Raw genomic sequence first — 23,536 nt, forward strand, 5'->3', positions numbered from 1 at the left:
CAAAGTATATGGTCGCTGGTAGACACAGTGGACCAATAGAAGATGTTGGTAGTGAGGTGGTGATATTTTTGAAGTACCGTCAAACAGGGTAACTTGCAACAATTTTCAACTTCAAAACTATAAGGATGAAAAATTTGAGCATTTAGATGGGACAAAAACCATCTGGTACCCTAATCGCCACGTAAAGAATACCACGCGGTATTAATTTTTATCAGTTTTTGGTTTTCTGGGATGTGGGGTAACATGCAACACACAGTGCTACCCAAAGTATACTATTAAAAATATATCCTATATCGTGTTTTTATGATCATTTAATAATTTTCTGCAGTAAAAGCATGACAATAATTAGAAACAGGCTACTTTAATTATAGAAAACTAATTTTTTTTGATTGAATTATGAGTATTAAACCAATTCGATTGAAGTCTCCATAGGCATTGCATAGGGTGTCCACACGGGGAAATTTTAGAATATTATAAGTATTGACAGTTATTGGAAAGCCGTTTAAACGTTTTAATACAACTTTGCTTCAAATTAGGTTTAACTTCACATTTTTTTTTACGTATTTACGTATCGTATTTAAATCAAAGCGACGTATCACGTATTGATATGTATGTCTTAAAATGGTCTCTGTTGGTGATTTGACACAACTTTCATCATATATCATACAAAAAGTTCGTCTGCAAATCTGCAAGTTAATTTTTAAACAGATTTTCAAATCTATTCATTATTTTTATGAAGAAAACAGGAATAAATCTAATGATAACGCGATTTATGTTTATTTTATAATATTTAGTACCCAATCGGTATTGAATTGATTGAGGTACAAAAAGTTTAATGTTACTGATGTTTAATGTTCAATTATGCCTTTTCATATGTTTTCGATAACAAATGGCAAGAAATATCAAACAATGGAGAACAAAATTGCCCTACAAGGGTAGCCAAGAACATTTTTGAATTTTTATAGTATTTAAGCATCAAATTATCAAAACTTTTATATTGTCAATTTGTACACTACTAAGTACTGTAGCAGATAGCAAATGCCTAGAATGACATATTTCTACCGTTTGTGTGGTACGAGGAACGTTTTTCAGCACTAATTTCATAGAATTTAATGTGTAATATGATTTTCACCTCCAGCAAATCAACCAAAAAAGAAAAAATACCCAAACCCTTGCCAAAACATAATGTTGTATACCTAAGGACAATGAACGGTGGAATAAATTATAATAATTCAACTCAATGCTAAACAAAATGACAATTCGGTTACATGTCGAAGTGTTGCATGTTTCACCCCTGTTGCAAGATACTCCGTTTGACGGTAGTTAAGGAATTTGTGTACCTTGGAACTCTAGAAACTTTCGATAATGATGTTACTCGCGAGGTAAAAAGGCGTATTGCAGCTGCGAGTCGGGCTTTTTAGGGACTTCGTAACCAGCTAAAGTCCCGCAGCTTACAGACGAAGACCAAACTCGCGTTGAAAGAGGTCGACCGGAGAGCTTTTGGGGTATTTGAACGTAAAGTGCTGCGAACAATACTCGGCGCTAAATTGGACAATGGCATCTGGCGGCGTCGCATGAATCACGAGTTATACCGAGTCTATAAAGAAATGGATATTGTTAAGCGTATAAAACACGGCGGGCTGGGCATTTAGCTCGCATGTCGGAGGAACGTCAAGCTAAACTAATGTTCAGCAGAGAACCAGGGAGCGTCTGTCGCCTCCGTGGAAGACCTCGCATCAGATGGGTTTGGCAGTTGTGGAGGTCGCTTAACGTTCAGTGCGACTGGAAGCGATTGGCCCAGGACCGGGTCCAATGGATAAGACTTCTTCATTCGCAATAGCAATAGCTAGGAATTGTTGCCCATCAAGTATCAAGTAAGAAAGATCAGTTACAAGTATTCTATAAGGTTTTTTTTTGCATTTTCCCTAAAATTATCATTATTAACCCTAGGTACCCCAACAAATTTTTCGGGTTGGAAATTTTCTCGACTTCCCAGGGCATAAAGTATCATCGTATCTGCCACACAATATACGCATGCAAAAATGGTCATTGGCATAGTAAGCTCTCAGTTATTAACTGTGGAAGTGCTCATAAGAACACTAAGCTGAGAAGCAGGCTCTGTCCCAGTGGGGACGTAACGCCAGAAAGAAGAAGAAGACCCCAACAAGTTTGGACCTAAATCCGGAACTAATACTAAATTCCAAAATTTCAATGGTTGAATCGAAAATATAATTATTTATGATTTCTCGCATATCTTTTCATAAAAACCTAACAATGAAAGATTCTTTCTTCTCTCGGTCTCTTTCGATTATAACAGTGCGTTACAAAAGCTTTTGGAAAGTTTTCCACTATAGATCGAAAGGCGATGACCTTGGCTAGCGTTTCATACAAAAACATAACAGAAGAGGTTAATGTGGCTCAGTTATTGATTGAAAAGAAAGTAAACAAACAGTGACTCTCAATGTCACATAGGGTCTTTGGCAAATTAACGCGAGATTTTTCCTGCAAATTGTATCAGAATCGGTCGAACGAGGGTGAAGGTAGAGAATTTTGATACATTGATGTCGACGCCCAGTACTGTGAAGGTTAGAAATGATGGGAAATGTTTCGCAACGCGTTTTTTTTCGCTTCAAACAGTTACCCAGCAAGATCGAAAGGGCCACTTTTATTTGCCACAAGCGCTCATTGGTTTAAGGTAAACAAGCCTGAAATTTTCAAGAGCACAAATTTGGAGATCCAAACAACCATTTAAGCTGAAAACTCAATCGATTAGATTTTGTTGTGCTCTTGAAAATTTAAGGGTTGGCTTCGATTTATCTTCACCTTAAATGCGCCTTAGGTGCACGGAAGAAAACTTTCATTCCATGCTAAGATGATAACTTGAAAAAATAAGGTTTTGATAAAGTGGACCAAGTGAAAATCTTGAATACCGGCAATAATATGCTGGACCAACAAGCGGAAGTTATAGGATTTTCCATGCATACATCATATAACTACCAAACCCTTCTATCGAACTCTAGAATCGACTTTAAAAATGCAATAATCAAACAGTTCATTGCTTTTGACAATTGGTGCGCTCTGTTTGCTGTTGGCAATTTCAGACCACCTATCCAAAAACGGTTAATAGCCAAAAATCAAAATCAAGTGCAACAAATTATGCAATATTTTAAGCGTGTGCTGGAATAAGGGCGTAAGTCACATGATCGATTTCTCTTCATCGAGCCTCTCTTCCGTATAAAGGTGACAAGATGCAAATTTGTAGCAGCTTTTCACCATATAACGCAAGTTCACATCGTTGTCAAGCGGCCTGAAGTGGAAAAATGCCAACAAACTTGCATTTTGTCATTTTCATTCACTGATGAGAGGATCTATGAAGATAAATCGATCATGTGGCTTACGCCCTTATGATTTATGAATTTCTATTGATGAATGAGAAGGAGAATCATTAGATGCCGAAAAATTTAACAAATCACTTGGAATGTCTTGCATTTTTTCGCATTCCTCAGCGCGCTGATCGTTTTTGTTGTTATGGTAAAAAGCACTTGGTCCGCTTTGACTGCATACTTTCATCGATTTTTATTGATCTACCAAAGTAAATTTCTTGCATATCTCTCGCAGTTTACAATATTCATAAAATCTGATCAAAGTGAAATGAAGCTAAGATAATTTGGGATCTAATGACATTTTTCTCACGTTTTGACTCTGACTTAACACCGAAAAAAAAATAATTCAAGGAAGTTCTCTAAGAATTTATCGAAGGAATTATTCCAGAGTACTCCAGGGAATTGTCAAGGATTTTTTACATTTTAGAAATGTCTGAAAAATCCGATAGGTTTTTCTAACGGAATTAGTAAAGTAATCTCTGACGCAACTCCTGTTGGAATACTTCATAAACTTATCCATGGAGGGATCTTCGAAAAAAAAATCCTAGACTCTTGGAAGATTCTCAAGATAAATTGCTTATTAGAAAAATGAGGAATTGCTGGAAAGCTGTACTGTTCCGTGTAGATTTTCGAACAAACACCATTTATTGTCACAACGTCCATGTTTTAATTTATACTTTATTATGCATATACAAATTAACACTCTTTGTATGAAAACGTTGTGGAAAAATATTTTTTGGTGTAGTCCCATATTGAAAAATAAAGGCATAACAATCTCTTTATGAATTTTCAATCCAAATAGCAACGGCAAAACGTGAATTGAGTTGAGTTCTGGACAGCTTGATTTGTTGTATGATATATTTGTGATTTTTGCACCTGTATCTCAAAATTCATACATTTTCAATGAATTCCGTCGATGATGGTATCAAACATGCAATAAAAATAAGAATAATGAACATTTAGAACAATATCGTAAAATGTGTAATTTTTATCATATATGAGAGAGGTTTCTTCCAAACTGTGTGAAACTTAAATTGTTCTTATTAATGTTCCAAATTCATAAAATTTACTAAGAAATACTATTTCTGGAGTGAAAACATTCGATGATGTACAAATTAACAAGAATTCATTTTTTTTTTTGACTTCATTTTTGTACGCTACAAAAATGATAATATTTATTATTAATGGGTAACAAGATCACATAAAACTGGGGGATCTCCTCCTATTCATCGATTGGTATTATAAGCACATAATCCGACCTAAACTATTCATAAATACACTACTAAGCTGAAAGTATGCTCTGTTCCAGTTGAGGTGTAACATTAGAAACAATAGGATAATTAATTGGTAAAATAAAAACAATATTGAAAAACAAATATATTAATTTCAACATCAAACCACTTATCAAAATAGAAGACATCCCTAGTACATGGTAAACCCGATGCGCACGATGAATGAGTGATTCATACGCACTTACGCATGACTGTATCGAGAAGATGCACCTTCCGCAGCAGTGCAAGTGCAATCGCGCCACAAAAATCCACGATAACCACCTGTGAGATGTACTCGAGGAACTTTAAACTGACGTCAATTGTATTGTTGTCAATTGTACCGCGTATCGTATCGTCGTATTCGTCTTATCGGACAAAGTCAACATCAGGTACAATAAAAAAAAAAAACAAAAGTCTCCCCTCGGCAAAGAATGCAACTTTCTTGCTTCGCAGGTAGGTGCCCAAATAGCTGCTATGTCGCTATATCTATCTGCCCGCTGTCGTTGTATACCAGGCCTTCCCAAACTTTTTAACTAGCGGGCCAAATCTAAAAAAAAACAATATTGTGCGGCGGACATTTTTAAACGCAGTATTTTTTTTAATTTTGGCAAAATCAAGAAAAAGTCCAGAATTTATTCCTGGAGCCATAGCGGTAAACGGGCAACTATACAGCAAGATCAAGCTGAGAGTCGTGGGCTTGAATTCCGTCGGGCAGTTCTCATATTATTGATCAATAACGGAGCCAGCCAAGACAATACAGTCAGTTAGGATAAGGAAGAAATGTTAGAGTGTATTGATTGTTGCTTCAAGAGACCGAGAATACCTCTGGATATCTACAATCACTACAGTGTGTTAAGGCTAGCAGTAAAAATATAACACCTAAAACTAGTCTTGCATTTTTTTTCTCTCGGTGAAAATATATTGGTAGAAGATTAAAAAAGTACATCGACATTTATAATGTCGATCTATTCAAAGGTTATTTTTAGTAATGACAAAAAAGAAAGGTATGTGTATATTAAAGTTATATGAAACAGGAAAAATGGTTTATGTCGACACTTGTGACTATGCTATGCTAGAAGTTTGTGAGAAACCACCTAATGATTCAGTATAAATGTGTTCGGCGTTAAACATTTTGTCGACAACTTTTTTCGAACTTGATTCATTTTCAGTTTCGCCGAACAAAGTTTTTGGAGATATTTTTTGTATTTAATAATTATAAACCCAAGTTTTTTTTTAATGAAACTTTTTTAAACATTCCAAAAGTCAAGCGAATTTAGAAGAAAGAGAACTACAATCTTCAAAATAGAAAAAAAAACTAAAGTTGTAATAATTACTCTTGGAATGTTCAAACAATAAGTTGATAGAGCAGCAAAAGGGTCACACTGGTAAAAATCAGAATCCCAAAATCATTATGATGACTTATGATTCCAAAGTGTCTTCATCTTATGAAAATACACCATGATTTGAACTGATGGAATCATGATTTAGTCTCCCACATGCGTTATGTTTTTGTGGATGATCATGAATCAAAATGCATAAAATTATGACTCGCACATCCGACAAAATTAAAGAAAAAAATAAAAGTACTAGAGCTTTCCGATTTAGAGCCTCGTACTCTACCGCAAACTCGCTTTGTCGTTTGAATGAGTTGATACAATGCGCACCGCTTAGAGTTATCACTTCGGATGTTACGCTTAAGGAGAATCACGATTATGATTCCAGAAACCACGATTTATCCTCCTGATTGTCATGACCTATCCAATTTCATAACTTGTAAATCATGATATAAGAATCAGATTTTTATCCGTGCAGGTCTTCACGGGCCACACAATATGAATCGGCGGACCGTACGTTAGGAATCCCTGTTGTTCACCTCCCAACTGTTTGCATTGGACGTTGACGTTGCAATCGCGCGCTGCCTTGTGGTGGCGTCGCGACGGCGGCAATGAGACGACACCACCGTAGCGAACGGTTTGCCTGCCTGCTTGCCTGCACAGAGGAACGAATTGGTAGGTATTGTGATAAGATAACTCAACCGTGTCATCAGGTTGTTTAATTCCACTGAAGGCAGCAAGGGTTTACCTTGAATTGCGGTGAATCGATGAGGATTCACCGATGATGATGATGGTGATGGAATGACACCCCGAGCTAAGGGCCTGTTGTAATTAAGGTGTATTCTGTGGTTTGTGCAGGTAACTATTAGTATTCGTCACGTTCCGTCCGGTTGTCCACGTACGACGTGAAAAAAAAAATATAAAGGAAAAGCAATACACATACCTATCTAGCACCGCGTTTCGTACGCGAAACATCGGAATCACAATCAAGCGATATGGAATGGAGAGAATGTCTAAGGAAGGAGGAAGGAAGTGCAGTCCAAGTGGTTCACGCGGGGAGGAAGCGCACGGTGAAATAAAACTAAAAATATTCGATTTTACTGCATTCGAAACAGTGACGATAGGAACGTTAACGACGGTTGGCTGTGCCTGATTGAAGGGGTGACGAATCGGGATATGCTTCTGTGGCAAAATGTATTTAAGCATGTTTTTCTGTATGTGAGAGTGTGAAAGTGAGAAAATACGCCAATAGCGAATACGAATCTAATTTTGTGAATTCTTAAAAGCCCGAGACGAACCTTGAATTTTTAAACGGCCGCAATTCAAAGACCAGTAGATCAACTAATTAGAAATAAATTTTGAAGTAAATACAATTAGTATTGGCTATTCGGCCTCAATGGAAGTTGATCCTCAATATCAGCTTCTATACTCGAATAGCCTAGATAGCCGTGTAGTGTCGGTAGCCGATTGCAACAAGGCTAGAAATAACACTACGAATTGCCTGTTCCGGTGGTATAAGTCCATCATCCAGGTGGCCCCTAATTCATGGTGTCAGGCGGCTAAAAGCATACAGTGTCTACACGCAAAAAAAATTGTGCGGTAAAAACTACCATTTCAGGGCGTTAACTTAAGAGCTCGCACTGGAAATTTTCAGCAGACCAGAAATGCGTTTGATTTTACCATGTCTGTAGTCGAAATCAGATGGACGAAAATGATTTCTGTCAAATGTACCAGTAATGTGGTAAAATATACTACAAACATGGTAAATTGTTCTGAAAATCCATGGTAGTTTTAAGAATGGGCGTAGTCAGCTACAATAGTAAATTTTACCACAGAATTTTTTCCCGTGTAGGAATGAATGGTTAGAGGGATCAAAAGAGACCTAACTGTGAACGGTGCCTGTGGAGTACCGGGGCACCCTCCACAGTAATGCCCTTACTATGCTACCGAGAGCAAGGGCGCAGTTGACCTTGTACTGCTCCGAAATAATCGTCTACTCATATTTAGCCTCAAATCAAAGGCTTGATACGAGTGGGAGCATGTTAATGTAATATGAATCGAATAAAAATTATCCAGGTGAAGCTTCATCATGCAAAGCAGCAGTGCTCAGCAGAAGGAAAATATTAATGTGGGACTAATTCAAGTGCCCTGTGTAAATAATGGTAAAGTACTTGGTTGCCCTTCGAGCAGTTGTTGAGTTTTGTACGACGAAACTCAGTCCAAACCACGAACAGCTATTCTTGTAAATACTTTCCTGGAGATGTTGAAGATATGCCTCCATGTTCTGTCGTACATTTTGTCAACTACTGTAAGAAAATTAATGCCCAATTTATAATAAACTACATGTCGTCTAACAACATAGACATACAGTATCGGACATATAAAATGCACCAAAGCCGTTTTCCCATACAAAATGGTCAACTTCAGAGAACCATATCTCCGCCGTTTCTCAACCGATTCTTTTCTGAAGTTGACCATTTTGTATGGGAAAACGGCTTTGGTTCATTTTATATGTCCGATAATGTATGTAATAGAGGGGATTCTCCTTCTTTTGTAAACTCTATCCGACAAGAGGTTCTTGATCTCACGATCTGTAGAAGATTGTGAACTGGCATGATAAAGAATCATTGTCAAATCATAAACAAATCCGGTTCAATTTTAAAGCTGGATCAGAAATAACAGAGCTTTAGAAACGTACAGAAAACCAATTGGGATCTCTATCGTTTTAATTTAACGAATAATAATTTGTATAATGATGCCTGTAATGGGATCATTGATCAAATGGTCTCATCTTATCATGCTAGCTGTCCTATTCAATAAAGGTCTTCTAATAGGGATGTTCCTTGGTGGAATGACAAGCTGGCAGGATTGAGGAAGAAATCCAGGAGGTTGTTCAATAGAGCAAAGCAAACTTTAGATTGGGTTGAAAACAAAAAAGCCCTAACATAATACAACAGAGAACTAAGGCACGCCAAATGTAAGGACTGGAGACGGGTATGTGAAAGCATCAACAACGCTCCTGCAGCTGCAAGGCTGCACAAAGTTCTTTTAAAAGACCATTCAATTGGGCTAGGTAGCCTTAAAAAAGAAGACGGCAGTTTTACTGTTGACTCTTCTGAAACACTGGAAGTAATGATGAGAACTCATTTCACTGAATCGGTCCCATATTCGGATGAATAACAGTTCTTAGATGAAGCAAGACATGTATGGTCGGGAAAGATGACATTTTCCCAGGCTCACCGCAACAAGGACAAGAGACGCCTTGTCCGCTCTTAACCGCAAAAGGTTTGAGTTGTTTTCATTCCAAAAGCTGGAAGAAAGGATAAAACAATAACTCCCAAATCCTTCAGACCTATAAGCCTTTCCTCTGTTATTTTAACCCGTATAGGCCTGAGTGAAAGCAAAAATACTAAAACATTTACCGCTCGGCGAATACTTAACGGATTCAAATAATTTTTTGTCAGTATACTGGCCCACATATCTTGTTTCAAGAAATGGCCGAAGGAATTCGGGAATACTCCTGTAGCCGGAGTTATTGTAGTGGGTCACTGGGTCAAGTCGGGTAGAAAAATGCGATTTTTGGGACATGCCAAGTTATCTTTAATTATTTCCAATGGCATTCATTTTATTTTGCATAAATCATTAAGATCTGATATTCAACATTATAAATGAATAGTTTTGCACCGTTTAGAGTGTACCAGATGCGACCAATCGGGCTTAATGTCCTGAAGAACCGGCTCTATATTTATTAGGTATTTAACCATTTCAAAACTCTAAAAGTATAGATCGAACATGAAAGTTCAATAAAATGCGCTCCCATAAGCTTAACACAGATGTTAAGGTACAAATTGTGCAGTTTATCATAAATTTGAAGCATCCCGGGGACCCAAAAATGGTCATTTGTAGGATCAATCAAATACAGTTGACATAATTATTCAATTTAATCGATTATCAGAAGGTTTACGCTTGTGCGTTTTCTTAATACTTCTTGATATAGTGGCTACATTATAGCCGATTCTGTATATTATCTGTGACTTAAAATTTGCCTACCTCCAGGGGCACAGAAGCACGAAACCCTTGTCACCCGTCCTGACCCAGTGATCCACCGCAATAACTCCGGCCACAGAAACATTCCCGAGATTCTTTGACCACTTTTAGAAACTAGATACTAGATAGAAATCCGTTAAGTATTCGCTGAGCGGTGAGATTTTTAATAGTTTTTCTTTCACTCAGGCCTATACGGGTTAAAGACAATGAAAAACATAATTGATGCTTTCATCAATTCAACAAGTTCAATAGATAATGCCTCTTTGTAAATACCAATTTGCGTATCAATCAGGTAAATCTACCATTACGGCGCTACAGTCGCTGGTAAATAAAATCGAGAAATCTCTTGAAGCCAAAGAAATAGCCGTGGTTGCTTTTCTCGATATTAAAGAAGCATTAGATAATGCATCGTATAGCTCTATGAGTTCATCCATGGAAGGAAGGGGCTTGGATAAAAGTGTTTTCGAATGGGTTATGACTATGATCAATGATCGTACAATTTCTGCTGATTTAGGAGGTGCGCAAATATCTATAAGATCTACTAAGGGATGTCCTCAAGGAGGAGTGTTATCGCCCTTACTGTGGTCTCTTGTAGTAGACGAACTCCTTAGAAATCTAAAAGTTCAAGGTTTTGAGGTAATTGGACATACCGATATTGGGGGCCTTCCTCAGCCGAGTGGTTAGAGTCCGCGGCTACAAAGCAAAGCCATGATGAAGGTGTCTGGGTTCGATTCCCGGTCGGTCCAGGATCTTTTCGTAATGGAAATTTCCTTGACTTCCCTGGGCATAAAGTATCATCGTACCTGCCACACGATATACGAATGCAAAAATGGCAATTTAGGCAAAGAAAGCTCTCAGTTAATAACCGTGGAAGTGCTCATAAGAACTGAGCTGAGTTGCAGGCTCTGTACCAGTGAGGACGTTAATGCCAAGAAGAAGAAGAAGAAGAAGAAGAAGGGTTTGCCGATGATGTGGCCATCTTGGTTCGAGGGAAGTTTGATAACACGATTTCCGATCGGTTGCAAACTGCGTTAAACATTACTCTCAAATGGTGTAGAAAAGAGGGGTTAAACGTAAACCCTTCAAAAACTATTATCGTGCCTTTTACCAGAAGGAAAACGATAAAGCTTACATAGCCTTCTTTGAATGGAGTTCAAATTCAATTTTCAGAAGAAGTTAAACACCTTGGGGTTACTTTGGATAAGAAATTTAACTAGAACTCTCATCTGAGCAAGGTCATAAGTAAGGGTACCAGTGCACTATGGGTCTGCAATAAAGCCCTAGGAAAAACTTGGGGACTGCGACCTAATATGGACCTAAACTGGATTTATTCAGCAATAGGCCGACCAAAAATTACTTATGCTTCACTGGTATGGTGGCCCAAGACAAATGAGGTAACCGCTCAAAAGAAGCTGGCTAAGTTGCAAAGACTTGCTTGTATATCAATGACAGGGGCAATCAAAAGTACACCATCTCAATATACTGCCTTTGCATCAATTCATTAAACTGCAAGCTGCAAAAAATGCCTTGCAGTTTATTCGTTATAATAAAATACTAGATGGTGATTTGATTGGTCACATTAAGATCATGAAGAAATTCAATTAGAATTCAGATATGAAAACAATAGAAGATTGGATGACAACGAAGACCAACTATGATGTTCCCTTTAATGTGGTTAAACCAAGCCGCTATATTTGGGATTCTGGTGGGCCAAGTTTACGTCCAGGTTCTGTTGTATTTTATACCGACAGGTCAAAGATGGGCTATGGGCCGCAGTCCCACTGTGTTCCAAGCTGAAATACAAGCCCTTATTGACTGTACAAATGTTTGTCTCAAAAAAAAACTATAGGTTTGCAAAGATCTGTATTTTCTCGGACAGTCAAGCAGCTTTGAATACTCTAAAGGCATTCACATGTAGATCAAAGTAAGTGTGGGAATGCATTCTTTCTTTGAAGTAATTGGCCAGCAGGAACGAAGTTACATTGTACTGGGTGCCCGGTCATTGTGGAATTGAGGGGAATGAAATCGTCGACAATCTAGCAAGACAGGGTGCAGCTTCGAGCTTTGTCAGCCCTGAACCGTTCTGTGGTGTTCCTGAGTGCACTCTCAGGATGAAACTGAAAAATTGGGAAATGTCCATGGTAGAATCCAGTTGAAACGCCACGGATATATCCAAGCAAGCGAAAAGATTCACGAAACCCAGTCTAGCAAAAGCCCGGGCTGTACTGAATCTAAATAAAGGAAATCTTAGGGTAATAACAGGCCTGATGACCGGTCACTGCTCAAGTAGGTATCATCTTAAAAAAAAAGGAAAAATCCAATCCTCTGAGTGTCGTTTTTGTCAAGCTGAAAACGAAACTGCTGAGCATTTACTCTGCAACTGCGGAGCATTGTTTAATCAAAGAATATTAACACTTGGAAAAGGGTTATTAGAGCCCTTGGAAATTTGGCAAGGTAGTCCTAATAGGGTAATAGACTTTATAAAACGAGTTGTGCCCAGTTGGGATAGTGTGAAACATCAACCAATGTCCAACACATCTCAATTGTGAAAGGATATTCGATGAGCACCAAATAAAATATGGGTCATACCACAATATTCCTAAACAATGTGAGCAGTGGTTAAAAGGCTCTACAGACGAGGAAAAAAATCAATTAGTTGGGCTTACAATCCTTGGATGAGCTTGTAACGCAGGTAGATCACTTTCACGTAGTGCGTTACGATAAGAGATCTACCGGGGCTTAACGGATCCCAACCTTTGCGAGTTGGGGTATTGCCCAGGATGTGGTGAAGTTCACAATGGGCTCTGATGAACCATGGTTGACCCGGCAGCTTCATTTTTTTACCGCAAAATGAATATTCAAATCGATATAATTTTTTTGTTTTTCAATATTTATGCACCATTTTTTACAAGTTCTCAAAAAACTCTTCTACTTTTTGAATCTGTGTCGATATTTATCGTTGGTCATCTCGTTCCGAAGGTATTCCAAAATTACTTGGGGGACCGACGCGTAACCATAACCCTCCGTTAGTTTATCAGGCTACAGAATTTTTATCGTATTCGGATGTTCACTCTTCGGAACAATACATTAATGAGAGTATGTTGTGAAAAAATGTAGCAATTTGGTGCAGCCGTCTTTGAATAATGAGCATTTAGGTTTCTGGTACGATGCTGGCCAAATAAAGATCTTAAAAACTTCAAAAAACATCATATCGTAATTTTTAGATATCTCCAAGAATTCTTAATTGATTTGTATGATTTTTTCAGAGTAGCTCATTATTACCTGGTATTATAAAGTCCACATTATATTTTTTTTTGATAAATTGACAAAAAATGAAAAATGAAGCTGCAAAAATTCGAATTCAAAGCGATCAATGTACCAAAGAATCATAGTCAAAACAAATAGGAGTGCCAAACGGTACATCAGGATTTATGCCAGTAAGATCCTGGTTATGGCATACTGGTCGCGACACAAACGGACAAGACATGGAACTACGAGTAGGAGTGCTTCGAGCATTTTGGGACTAACGCCAGTACTGGCAACGCACGTCTAAGGAGAAGTAACGGTACATGTATTGGATTATATGCGTTGAGGGTGATAGCGGCGACATTCTACTCCATTAGTAGGGTCGGATGACACTGGCTTGAAAAGGCGAGTAAGCTAATGGTGCAGGCTTCCCGTCCCGTAAAACTGTGGCAGACCTTAGAGTACGTTCCAAATCCGTCGCCTCGTAGTAGGCGGAAATTACCTGACTTGCGCCGATCCGGCTCTGAACATGGTATCCCATGAAGGACTATGTAAACCCTAGCATGGCCACCCTGCTTGCATAGATAACCATGGGGTCATAAAGGCGACTGTTCCATCGGAGATCGATAGCGGCTCTTAGGCGGATTCATAAGAGATGATCAACCAGAACAAACAACTAGCGGAAAATGAAAAAGAGGCTTCTGGACCTATCAGTAATCGGCTAAGGTTCCCGCCAAGGAAGGAGGCGACCAACGTCAACTTAAGTGAGAACAGTGTGGACAAAAGCGTAGACACTGTGACTACGGCAGGCACTGGCCGCTCCAATGCAACATGTGAGGTGACCCATGGCCTGGGACTAATCGAGACATTGGATAGTGCCTCCCGAAAATGCAGGTAGCTGCTGAGCAACTCGATGTCATCATCGAGTTCGTTAAGAGCAAATGCAATATCAGCAAAGACTTGAAAACAAGTCTACTGAAATTGCGACAATCAGTCCTAGCTGCAAAGCAGGACTACGAAAAAGCCAAGGAACAACTTGGCAAGGTAGAAGGCAAAAAAGACACTAAGTCGTGTCAGACCGAAGTGTTTTCCTTCACAAGCAACGCGAATATATCTGATGATATTATTCGATACGCGATGCGAAAGAGGGGACCTTCCGAGGATGAATACGTGGCGAAAAGACGTATGGTTACTAAGGGAAAAGTGACCTACGCGGCCGTCCTCCGGAAAGGAAAAGCTGGCACGAGCCAAGCCCCGCGATCAAGAGGATACGGCAACAAAGGAGAGGCCAACGCCAAGCCAAAGGCCAAGAAAGCCAAGAAAAAGGAGCCACGGGATAACCCGAATCAGGCATTGCATCCACAGGAAAAACGGGCGCAAGGCAACAGCAACCCGTGGATACGAGTTGGAAATAAGAAAAAACAGAGGAAACTGAAAACGGAGCCCAAGGAGGGCGCTGAACGGGAATTTAGGCGAAGCCCTCGTTATCAAAACTGAGGAAGCGAAATACGTCGAGGTTCTGAAGGCGATGCGAAGCACGGAGAATTTATCGCCATTGGGCGCAGATGTGCGGAGCATAAGGCGGACTAGGTTTGGTGAAATGGTCCTAATCTTAAAGAAGGACGCCAAGAAAAAGAGTGCAGATTGATCCTCAATAGGCTAGTACCGTACACGGGAGGTGCGGACGGCCAGTCCAAAAACCAGTTTGGATTCAGGAAAGGTAAATCTACTCTAGACGTTATCCAGTTCGTCGCTCAGATAACTCGACCATAAAAGGAGCGGCATCCGTTAAGGTGAAGATGAATCGAAGCCAAAGTTCAAATTTTCAAGAGCACGGATCTGGAGAACCAAACATCCGTTTGAGCTGAAAACCTAATCGACTAATCACCAACAGCTAGTGACCAATCGATTAAGTTTTCAGCTTAAACGGATGTTTGGTTCTCCAGATCCGTGCTCTTGAAAATTTGAACTTTGGCTTCGATTCATCTTCACCTTAATGCGCTGTAGTCACTCTGGATGTGAAGAATGTGTTCAACAGCGCAAGCTGGGAAGCGATATCCTACGTACAGGTGCAGTTGTGTAAGCTTTTAGAAAGCTATTTTGATGGTAGGATTCTACTGTATGACACAGAGGAGGGGCAGAAAAGCGGTCGAATTACCGCGTGAGTACCTCAAGGTTCAATCCTGGGCCCGCTGTTACGGAATGCGATGTACGATGACGTACTGAGGCTGCCCCTTCCAACGGGTGTTAAGATTGTTGGCTTCGCCGACGATATCACCCTAGTGGTCTATGGCGAATCGATGGAGGAAGTAGAGCCCATCACAAGACTGAGGTGGTGGTGGTCAACAACCGCGAGTCCGAGCAACGGGCGCTTATCTCGGTAGGTGATTGCACCATAGAGTCGATCCCTTAGGCATCTTGGGGTGATAATCGATGATAAGCTCAGCTTCGCTAGCCACGTTGAATATGTCTGTAAAAGGGCATCTACGGCTATAGTGGCGCTATCGAGGATGATGTCCAACAGCTCTGCTGTATTTGCCAGCAAAGGTAAGCTCCTGCCAGGCGCCAAAATTTTACCAAAATCCAAACGCTCTCGTTGAGGACTGCATGTTTCCTCATAAAATACGAGGCCAAATCTTTTCCAACAATTTTAGCCATCATTCCACACTGCCGGAGCTGTCTCGACTCGTGCCGTTTTGCTGTTGCTGATGCTCTCTCTCTAGGCCTGCTTTAGATGCGCGGTCACTGTTGTTGCTGTGTGTTGGTAAGTTTGATAGCCATGTCGCAAACGCAAACATTAAGGTGACGACAGTCTGGTTCAAGTCCAATACCTAGCTAAGTGCGAGAGAACCATCAGGGTTCCATCGCAACCAGTAGGCAGACGGGACAAGACGGGGGCGAATGGCCAGACGAGCGCGTGGCGAAAACGCTGCAGAGTTGTTTTGAAGAATGATTTGCGTGTTTCTGTGGAGTCACAGGGAGTGATTATATTTCGGGAATAATATTTATAGGTTGTTACATTGATAAATTAAAAATACATATTTTGCTTCACTTTTATGGGTAGGTATCAGACAGGCTGAGCTTCTCTGTAGTGAACTGGCGAACACCATGGTGCACTAACCATAGCACGCGGTCAATGACGTATCTAGGGGTGGGATATGATTGGTTTTGTAAAGTTCAAGGATATATTTTTGGAGTTTTTGAGCGTAAAGTGCTGCGAACAATACTCGGCGGTAAACAAGAAAATGGCATCTGGCGGCGTCGCATGAATCATGAGTTGTACCAAGTATATAAAGCAGTGGATATTATCAAGCTCATAAAACACGGCAGGCTGCGTTGGGCTGGTCACGTGGTACGAATGCCGGAAGAGCGACAAGCAAAAATAATATTCAGTAGAGAACCCGGACAAGGTCGTCGGCTTCGTGGCAGTTGAAGAGGACTTAAGGGCACTTAACGTTCAGGGCGACTGGAAGCGATTGGCTCAGGACCGAGCCCAGTGGAGAAGAATTATCCGTTCGGCGTAGATTAAACGTAGCGGATTGTAGTCCATGTATTAAGTAAGTATCGGGAATCTGGTAAGGCGTGAGTATGTTGACTCACAGATCTTTTCCGTATCCCAATAACCTAATAGTCTTTCCATGGCAACTGTGAATATGCAGAGGTATACTCGGTGTTTAGTAACAATGGTTGCCTAGCTAACGTTCTTTCCCTTTCCGATGATCGCGAGAACGTGACCGACTTTTAAATTATGACCTCTCGGTTTGTGCACTTTGAGAATGGTAACATTCAAAATTGTTCAGATCTTAGATTCTGCAATGCTTTTTATTAAGTGTCGAATGGATGAAATCAGGGTTGTTAACGTTAATCAACGATTAACGCCGTTTCGTTGATTCGTTGACGTTGATTGTAACGATTAACGAAACTTTCGTTAATTTTCCCCGAGTCGTTGATCAACGATAACGTCAACGTATGGCGTTGATTTAACGTTAACGATAACGTTGTTTCTTACGTTAATTTTTGATTTCTAGTTTTGAATGATACAAAACTTTTTTGACTCTGGATTTAAAACTACATAAATCGGAAAAGACAAAAATACAACAGTTCATAAAGCATGTAAAATACATGTTTATTAAATCACATTATCAATAAAATAACAACAAATGTATGTTTTGGACGTTCATATGTCTATATGTATTTATTTCTAAAAGGTTTTTCGTGAATTCCAAAATCGCATGCATTAGGAGACAGTCTCCATCATCCATTATCAATCATGTGGCGAGGGATTACAATGAAAGGACAAGACTAGTGGGGCTGTAGCAATGTAAGATTGATCAGTATTGATCTGAGCTAGATAAAACCTGGTACTTAACAAAGTCACGAGAAATGCTCCTATGTCATCGGGGTAGTACATGTTGATTCCATGCTGTCAGTTTTCACCCAGATCTCAAATAATTCTTGATGTTTTCGGCAGACACTGATGTAGCCCTCGTACTCGCTTCGGCCACACTTAGATTCGGCCCTGTTGTTCATGAAGAAGCAATATTTAATTGAGTTGACACAATTGTAATTGTACGGGTATACCTACACTTTGATAGAACGTCAAGAAAATCTGCATCGAGGCAAGTTAATTTTCAGCACACAATCGTGAAGATTTGTATAATCCCTTCTTGCTTGGTTAGTTGGCATATCAATGCAACTAAGTTTGTCATGTCAGAATTTTTGAATTGGAATCCATCGGTCGATGACATCATGCTGAGGTTGCTCGGAGTTGTTTGACTAGATCGCGAATTCTCGGGCAAAACATATTTTGCTCAACTTTACTAGATGCAAGGATCTTCAGAAAAAAAAGTGTATGGGCACGTAAGCTCTAAACAGATCGGCAATCGAGAACAGAATGATGAAAAATATTAGGTACCTCATGAAGTTTCTTCATTCTTGGATACCTTGGATACGATATCTGTATAGCAACCATTTGTTTATAGATGTAAATTGAAAATTTGCAGCTACACGAACCGCACAGACAATCAACGATTAGGTTAACGCTATGGACCGATGCACGAGTTCACTAGATTGACGTTTGAGCGGTGCCGAATTCATTGGTTGCCATGGTCCCATAAATAACACGGCACCGCTAAAACGTCAGATAGTGAACTCGTGCATTGGTCCATACGTTATCGTTGATTCAACGCAACCCGTTGACGTTGACGCTAACAACCATGGAAATCAACGCAACGGCGTTGAAGGTAATAAGGATCTACATTAACGTTAACGCCGTTGATCGTTGATCAACGTTAACAACCCTGGATGAAATGTTATTGCTTTTTATATTTTCCTAGAACATATTTTTAACCTTCAAGCAGGGATGGGAAATGTACTGTGGCAAACATTTACCGCCTCGACATTCACATTTTTCTACACGACCATCAACATCCAAAGCAAATCATGACCGTTCAAAAAAAAAAAAATGTCACGGCTCTTCAAAACTGTAATCTTCTTCTTCGCAACGGTTTTTCAAACCCGAATGCGAAATGACTCGAGCACAGTGGTGACACGATTTTTTCCGGTTTTCGGGGTTTTGCATTTTTGCTCGATAAAGGTAGCATGAAATTGAACTTGTTTGTATGTATCGGAACGGAATGATTGTGCTCTTGCTATAAGCGCTGAAGTTGGTCGAATTGAAATCGATAAGTTTGCTGCGATTACCGTGTTCCAAATTTCTAATTTATCTGTGTTCAACCCATAGCGAACTAAATTGCGGTTTGACTTCGGGTCGAACGACAATCACCATCATGCTTCCAAAGAGAAGAAGCAAATTCTGAAGCTGAAGTGTTGGAGGAAAATTTGCATTACTTCCAGCATTGAATATGGTGTTAGAGAAAAATCGGATTCCACTAACAGATTTTCCTAGTTTTCAGCTTCGAATATAATGAAATATGCTAATCCCGGGCACCCCAAGTAATGGATTTGCGGCGCTCCGCTTGTTGCTGGCTGACTCGTTTGTGAAAAAAACATTAAAGTGAGCTTGCGACAAGCAGAAGTGCCTCGAATCCATATTTCGGGGAGCAAGGGTTCTACTACCAAATTTCTTCTTTCAATCTCACGATATTCATGTTCAATCACACATGGCTATCTTAAGCCACTACATTCGTATACAATAAGTAAAGCAGTCAGTTTTCATTATTTAAACTTTAGACATTCATGTTTTGACTCACATAACAAACCAATGTTGATACCGCGAATGTCGTGAAGTCAATGACGAAATTCATATGGGTACCACACTCGAGTCATGTGATTTTCTTATTGCGCAAATCTATAAGTAAAACACACGACCTTGGCATGTGGATTTTTTTTCAGTGAGCGTAACGCCTGATGGTATTGATGCGGCTGTTGCTTTGTGTTTTGGTTGACTGTCAGAATCGATGAACTGTGGTAAATAGTGGTCACAGTTCTCAAGCCTGCCTTCAAGAATCCGAAATCATCGTTATTATCGAAACATAAAAAAAGTTTTTTTTCTGCATAAAACTGAAACTGATTCGATGAAATTGTGTTCACTGTGTTTCAGTTGAAGAATCGAAATCTTCGAATACATTTTCATGTAAACAGCAAAACTGGGCCCTAGTGATTAAACTATAAAGAGCACTTTACAGCACTTAATGGGGAAACGAGAGTTTACATTTTTGAATACAAATTCACTAATGATGAAACAACTGTTCATATCAAAACAATTAAGCTCTCGCCGAGCGGTGTCACGAACACGTGCGCAAATTTGCTGGTTGAAAATACTGCCGTTTGATTTTGCTGGGAACAGCTGATCTTTGTTTATATTTTCAACCAGCATTTTTGAAGTAGTGTTGGTGACATGTAACGTGTATGTACACGAGCGCAAAAACCACTATTTACAGGTCAGACTCGATTATCCGGAGTATCGATTTTTTTTCACTCCGGATAATCGAATCTTCCGTATAATCGAATCACTAAGAAACAAATTGAAATCTTCGATAAAAGAACTTAAATATTATCTTTTTTCGTTATTTTATTTATATGATGCGGTGGCGTACCCAGAAGTTTTCTTCTAAGAACAGTAGGGGACTTCGCTAGAAAAAAAAGACCAGCATACACAAAAAAACACTTCTTCCAACCCCCTTTTCTCAAATACATTCTAAACTGCAAAACCATTTATATTGTATATTGCAATACCAAATTATCACAGATTTATGCATGAAAAGTGAAAAACAAGAACATCAAAAAACAAATTCCGGATAATCGAGTCTAAAATTCCGGATAATCGAGTTCGACCTGTACTAGCGATTTTTTTGGCATGATTTGGGAAATCCGCGATTTTCGTGACAGAATTTCATTCACTCGCGATTTTTGCGCCTGGTGCACCAAATCCGTGAAATATGCGAAATTCGCAACTGTTATAACAGCCCTGCATATGATATTTCGATATGTATATAGATATTTTAAATCCATATAGGGTAACCAATATATTTTGGACCCCTCTATCACAGACAAACAGACGTCACACTCTCATCACTGTCCATCGACCACCTTTTTAACGGTCGATTCAAAACATATGGTAGGTGGCCAATCCGCCACCCGCAGCGCTCGCATCGTTTTTGTTCGTGTTTGACGTTTACACACTACCGCCATCTGTTGGCCTGTTGGCCAAACACACAATTTTTAGCATTGGGCGTACATGTCCTCGTTACTATGATTTTGATCGAGATTTGTTCTAAGTGTTACGTCTGTTTGTCTGTGCCTCTATATTTTGGACCATTTTCCTGAAAATTTCCCAGTTTAAATCGAAAGACCAACTCAATTCGTATGCCATTTGCAAATATAGGACTATTTCGTACTTGCATCAACCGTTTGTACATAGAAAATGTGTTTATTTTATCTGAAATTAATTAAATCTAATCGGTTCATTCATGTAAGCGTTACAACACGTTACACACAGAAATTGAGGATACATTTTGGACCCTGTGTGTGTCCAGAATAATAAAAAAAAAACAATGCTTCACAATTCAGTTGTCAACGACGTTTTTTTGAATCCTACATGACCGTATGGACATTTTTAACTCGTAGATGAAGTTTTTCTCTACATTGTGGCATGTTCTTTGACTTTGCTACGCTATGCAATTGATTTATTGGGACAAAAAACTAAAATCACTGACTGTCAAAATGCGGAAAAAACCTATTTGTTGACAGACCTCGGATGTATGCACGCTGTGAACTAGACTATCGAAATTCATACATTTTTCCTTATGAAAGGTAGAACGTTTACTGCTATACGAACGCTTTATCTTTAGTATCACCCCACTACAAGGCGTCGATAGGCGCGGAGTGTACGCACGGGCCTATCGATCGCAAGGTCCTTGGCTCGATACCAGGTTGCCGCGAAAACGTTTTTGTTTTCAAATTTTGGTTTCATAAGGCAGAGTTATGAAAAACCCCGAAAATTGTCTTACGTAATTAATGGATCGCCCCTTATGACATTTGTGAATGAGCCCTATAATTTGGCCATTTACGGCAAACTCAAATGTAGGTGCCCAAATTATATACGCCTAACGCTCTGTCCGAAATACATAAAACACCCTATGAAGTCTTATATTGCAAAATGTATGAATATAAGGCAATCCATGAGACAGATGCGATCAGCTGGTTTTTTAGTTTATCAAGAGTTTTTGACATTTCGCGATCGCAGTGACCGTTCGATTACAAAGAAAAATGTTAAGCTCTGGTAACACTCGCATGTTTTGTTTACCCTTCTGTTTCGGTTGCATGCACACTTTTAGCTGTCAGTCCTATCGCGGAAAGTCCTCATGGATAGCCTTATTAGATAAAGACTTACTTTTTAGTAATTTTAAGTCGATATTTTGTTTTTTTTACTAACTTGACCAGGCAATGGACATGCCCTATATCAACTGCAGCGATTTGCAGTAGACAGGATGTCCCGGGCCCGATCTATCTGACAAGCCAATCGAGCCCTCTGTCACCATAGAAGATGGTGTCTCCATCATGTCGATAGCCTGAACTTGACATTAATTTCTGTACGAATATCAAATCGAGTCACTGTATCTCAAGGTCAGCAACAACAGTTTGTTATTCTTTTTATTTCATCATCTTCCATCTCCCCCACTGATCAACCCCTGAAGACGCCTGTGTCGTTGTTACCTCCACCTCCTCAAGAATCGCACTTTCTTCTTGACCCAGTGATTTGTTGTCAAAAAATAAAAGGTCAGAAACGGGATTGCAATTTGCGATGAAATTATGTAATTTAGAAACGAAACCTACCTGCACAACAATCACTGGATATCCGCAAAGAAACCGGTGTTCCAATGGACAATTCCCAAACTGCTTCTTGCGACGACACCAAAGAATACACTTCCAGAAAATCAATTCCTTCTCGAAGCTTTCTGTGCACAAAAATCACCACAAATCGAAGAAGCGCTTTTTATCCGGGAACTTGATATTTTTGGACAATATATTTCCTGCACTGCTGATAATGTCGGCAACAATTTTCGCGTCGAAACGAATCCGAAATCCGCTAACACTTTATTCGCAAGCACTTTTCATAACGCCACCACGACACGGGGCATCCGCAAAAACGAGCTCGAAAAAATTCTTCGACACCGGAGCGAGCAGGGCGAAAACTTTGTGACTCCTCTTCGTTTCGTTTTGCAGTTTTTACTCTTCTGTGACGATGATTCGTGTATTTTTCCTTTTGGGCCTGTTTTTCCGCTGCTGACTGCGACTGACTATCGACTGACTGACAACTTTTTGTTATCTTCGTTTTTGTTTTGACGTTTTCGTCGGCGTCCAGCAAACGCAAAACGTCAACGGGCGCCATGTTAGCCCGCGGTTGGTCGGAGGGATGGTGAGCATTGAACGCACTCATCGTTTTCGTGGCGCATTTTGAACGTCTTTGAAAGGCGCTAAACACGTGATTGTTAAGAGTTGTGAACATAATTGTTTGAATTTAGATTTGATATTTTTGGAATAATAAAGGGCTCATTCATTTATTTCATAACGCTAAAATTGGCTATTTTGGATACCCCCACCCGCTTGTAACGCATTTGTATGAATATTATTCAGTTTTTGTATGGGCCGTAACATCGTTGAACACCCACCCACCCCCTCCAGCGTTATGAAATTTGTGAATGGGCCAAAAGAGGCACTGGATTTGGCGATAGAATGTGCTGACATTATTTTTTCATTCGAGTTTATCTGCAGACTGCGACGATTGATTCTC

At 39.6% G+C, this 23,536-nt stretch overlaps 1 protein-coding gene across 1 annotated transcript in view; it reads right to left on the minus strand.

The window, feature by feature from the left end:
* Window positions 1-23,072, minus strand: part of LOC5575025 (serine/threonine-protein kinase OSR1) — a 28,908-nt gene extending 5,836 nt beyond the window's left edge. Inside the window, exon 1 of the mRNA XM_001661708.2 lies at window positions 22,579-23,072. The gene's annotated coding sequence lies outside the window, so the exon portion shown is untranslated. The remainder of the gene's footprint in view (window positions 1-22,578) is intronic.
* Window positions 23,073-23,536: the final 464 nt, after the last annotated feature.

This window comes from Aedes aegypti, chromosome 1 (assembly GCF_002204515.2).
Source record: "Aedes aegypti strain LVP_AGWG chromosome 1, AaegL5.0 Primary Assembly, whole genome shotgun sequence".
NCBI classification, from domain to species: Eukaryota; Metazoa; Arthropoda; class Insecta; order Diptera; family Culicidae; genus Aedes; species Aedes aegypti.